Source organism: Pteropus vampyrus, unplaced genomic scaffold (assembly GCF_000151845.1).
Source record: "Pteropus vampyrus isolate Shadow unplaced genomic scaffold, Pvam_2.0 Scaffold117, whole genome shotgun sequence".
NCBI classification, from domain to species: Eukaryota; Metazoa; Chordata; class Mammalia; order Chiroptera; family Pteropodidae; genus Pteropus; species Pteropus vampyrus.
In genome coordinates, this window is record NW_011888898.1 from 3,334,874 (window position 1) to 3,339,067 (window position 4,194).

A 4,194-nucleotide genomic window follows, 5' to 3' on the forward strand; every position below is an offset into this window, starting at 1 on the left:
CCTCAGTTTCCTCTGAAATGAGGCTGATTAACCAACCACTGCCTGGCACCAGGGTGAACCTCACAGTCATTGCTCAGTCAGCTGGCATTCCTGGCACTGGAAGCACTCAATGCCAAGGCCTATGGGACCTGGAGAGCAGTTATGCAAATGCCAACGATCTTTATCTATTCACCGCCTCTGGGAGTTTAGGCTAAGATTGTCATTGCTTTGTGATGTTATCACTCTGCTGGTGATTAGTGTTTACGAATTGTGCAATGGCTTCCTCAGGGAGGGTGCCTGAGGAAGCCATTCTCCAGTAGTTTGAGAGGGTGGAGAGGGCATCGTGTTACTTGTGACTTTTTACTTTAGGGTGTGGATTCTTTATGTGTCTGACTTGGGCAAGCCTGTAGTTGGGTGTTGACAAACATACAAGGCCCAACTTGTGTACCCCTGGCATTTCTCTAGGGACCGCCCTTTCTTTAGACTACTCCCCTCTTGTAAAACCTTTAAGGGCTCCCCAAGGCCCACAGGAACAAATGTAAGAATAGCGACAGCTCCAACTGATTAAGCACCTGTTACATGGTCGACACTTTATAGGTACTATCTCAAATCCTCACAGCAACCCCAGGAAGAAGGTACTGTATGATCCCCACTTTACAGATGTGGAAATGGAGGCTCAGGGAGGTGAAATGACTTGCCAAGATCACAGAGCAAGGGCGAGGAAGAGGCAGGACTGGTTAGTTGCCAGATCTTCCTGGCTCTAGAGCCCCTGTTGAACTGCAGGGTCACGCTCCTCCAGTCTCATTCCTCCCCTTTTCCTTTTCCTTGGAGGGACCTTTAGCTGCTTTAGCCTGGCCACCTCCTCTCACTGCCCTTACAAGCATGTCTCACCTCACCCTCAAAGACCATCTAGAATCTCACTGCCTGCCACAGGAGTCCTGTTCTCATTGCATTGTATCGGTTACTCACTTTCCTGTCAGTCCCGTCACTGGGCTGTGAAAACCTCCATTTAGTCACTTCTGAATCCACCACGCCCCTCATGTGCTCACTGCACACCTGCTATTCTTTTGGCATTCCTTCAACAATTATTGAGCACTTGCTGGGTACCAGGCACTGTGCTACTTGCAAAGATACAGTAGAGAATGAAACAAAATCCCTGACCTCATAGACTTATGTTCTGATTTGAGAAACAGAAAATAGACAAAGAAATACATATATGCATAATATAATGTCAGGATGAAAAGTGCTCTGAAGATAAATAAAGCTGGGTAAGGGGATAAAGAGTTCTGAGGTGGGGAGGAAGAAGGTATTTTAGAGGAAAGATCTCTTAGAGGAGATACGTTTTGAGCAGAGATCAGAGTACAGTGAGCTTGCATGGAGGGACTGAGTAGTAAATGGATGAATGAACTAATGAATGCAGGCTTGAGTGAGTTAGAAGCCTGACTTGGAGATGGAAAAGAAGTGTAGTGGGAGGAATTTGATGTATAGAACCCCTGACATCTTTTTTTTCCCCTCCTTTCATTTAAAAAATCCAGTTTTTTTCAATGCCTTATTTCAGATGGGACGTGGGTAGAGATTGGTCATCGGTATATAGCCCAGATGTGGAAAGGCCTCCTCATCTCTTTCACAGGGGAATGGAGAAACTCCTTGCCTGCCTAGGCCCAGGGTACAAGTGGACGGTGAAGGATTCCAACTGTAGAGGACGTTCATTGTTTTGACCTGGTTAGATTGCCACCATCCCTTGGAGCCCATTCTGTGTCAACTGAAGAGGCCAGATCTTTTTTCCTGTCCCAACATGGTCAGACATGTACAAGTCCTTGAGATCTTTCCACCTCTCAGCATACTGAGGAAGTCGGTTCAGTGAGTGCCACTCTACAGATGTGGAAGTGATGGAGTGAGGGGCTTCCAAAAGATGCATCCCAAAGCCAGTTAGGAGCAGCCTTTGGCCTATTCACAAGGACAGAGGCTCCTCTTCCTGTGGTTTCTAGAGCACCCAGCCTCCTGGCTTTTCCTCCTACCTCTGTCTCCCTGGTAGAGTCACACTCTCTACCCTGCCTTTCAAAGTTGTACTTCCTCAAGGCTTGGTCTTAAGCGCTTCCTCTCTTCCTTAATACCAGCAGCCCACAGGTGGTTTTGAGGTTTTCATTTGCATTTGTCAAAAGATGTAAGCATTTTTACATATAATTATTGGCCATTTGGATATCTTCTTTTATGAGATGGCAAGTCAAGTCTTTTCCTTTTTTTTTCTTCGTTTTCTTATAGAATTGTTGGTCTTGTCTTTATAACTCCTATGTTTTTTAAAAATAACATTTTGAATACGAATTGTTTATCGGCTGCGTATTTTTCTATTTTTTCCTCCTACTGTGCAGGCTTCTCACCCCTCCACCCTTATGGTATCTTTCGATGAAGAGAAATTCTTATTTGAATGTAGCCCAGTCGATGAAACTTTTTCCTTTTGGTTGGTGTTTGTGTCCTCTGATAAATCTTTGCCTCCTTCAAGGACATGAAGATATTCTATGTTTTTGTCTAAAACCTTTTTTTGTTGTATTGTTTACATTTAGAGTTATAATCAATCTTGAATTGATTTTGTGGAAAGTATGAGGTAGGAGTGATGTCTTTTTTTTTTTTTTTTTTTAAATGCCTACAGCACCTGGTCTTCCTAGTACTAACCATCCAAGTACTAACCAGGACTGACTCTGCTTAGCTTCTGAGATCAAATGAGATTGGGCACATTCAGGATGGCATGGCTGTAGACAAGGAGTGATGTCTTTTTTTTCTTTTTTTCTTTTTCCCATGTGGAAGTCCAATCGACATAGTACTAGTTTAATTAAACAAAACAAAACATTGCATGGTGGTAAATGGGTATTCATTGTAACGTTCTCACAACATCCCTATAGGTTTAAGAATATTAGAGGGAAATAATGAAAAAAAGATAAACGAATGCTAGAAATAATTCCAAATACAATGTGTAAATCTTGATTTGATACTGTTGAAAAATAAACAGCTATAAAAGACATTCTTTAAACAAATGATGGAAATTTGAGAATGAACTGAATGTTACAGGATATTATAGTATAATTGTTCATTTTCTTAGATGTGATAATATTATTGTGGTTATTTAGGAGAATGCAATTTTTTCTTAAGATTTTTGCTTAAGTGTTGAGCCATGAAGTACCAGTAAGGCAGCAACTTACTTTAAATAATTCAGAAAGATTGTACATATGAATATAGATAAATCTGGAAAAACGATAGCAATTGTTGAATTCAGGTAGAGAGTATTCCTTGTACTATTCTTTCAACTTTTCTGTAGGCTTGAAAATGTTTATTAATGACATCGTAGGGGGAGAGGCTGTTGTGTGGGCCAAACAAAAAGTAGTTGCAGGTCAGATTATTCCAGCTGGTTCGGGATTTCTGGTCTGGGGCCTCCCCTCTACCATCTCGCTTACTCTACATCAGTACTTGTGGGTGGAGAGCACTGGGCTCATTTCACGGCTAACAAATAGAAGCTCAGAGGGGCAAGTGATTTGCTCAAGGTCACACAGCCAGTTGAGGCCAAGCCAAGATTTGTACCCACATCTATCTGAGTTAAAATTCTCTGCTTTTCTGTTCTGTTGTTTAAGCCTCTTCTCTCCCATCTCCTTTCCCAGAGGTGTTGTGCCAGATTTCACATTTTTGTATTGCACCTCACAACGTTTGTTACTAACAACGTTCCCCATTCTGAGAGGCACAGAGAGGTTAAGTAACCTGCCTAAGGTTACTCAGTAAGAATGGAAGAGCTAGGAGTCAGAGAACCTGGGAGTTCTCCATTAAGGATCAAAGAACACTATAAAAAATATAAATCACTTTAGGAATATAAAGTGGGATTATCGTTGTTTCTTACAGAATCCCTGCAAAATCCTCTCTCTTCTTGACTGCTTCTGGCATTCCAAGACAGTGCCCCAGGTTCAGATGTGTCCACAGTGGAGACACTCGCCTCCCCACTTTGGCTGGCAGCTTCTTGGAACTGGGGCTGTTTTTACTGGCCCTGGCCATGAGTCTCACTGCCTTTGGAAGTCTTCTGGCCCCCGGGGCTGATCTTAAAGCAGTATTTTAAATATGGTCTCATGTGATCCTATGGTATAGGATACCAATTTGCCTGCAGGATTTGAATTAGGGGCCAGATGGAATGCCAAGGCAGTTACAACTTAGTGTTTAAGGGTCTGCCTTGGGAGACAG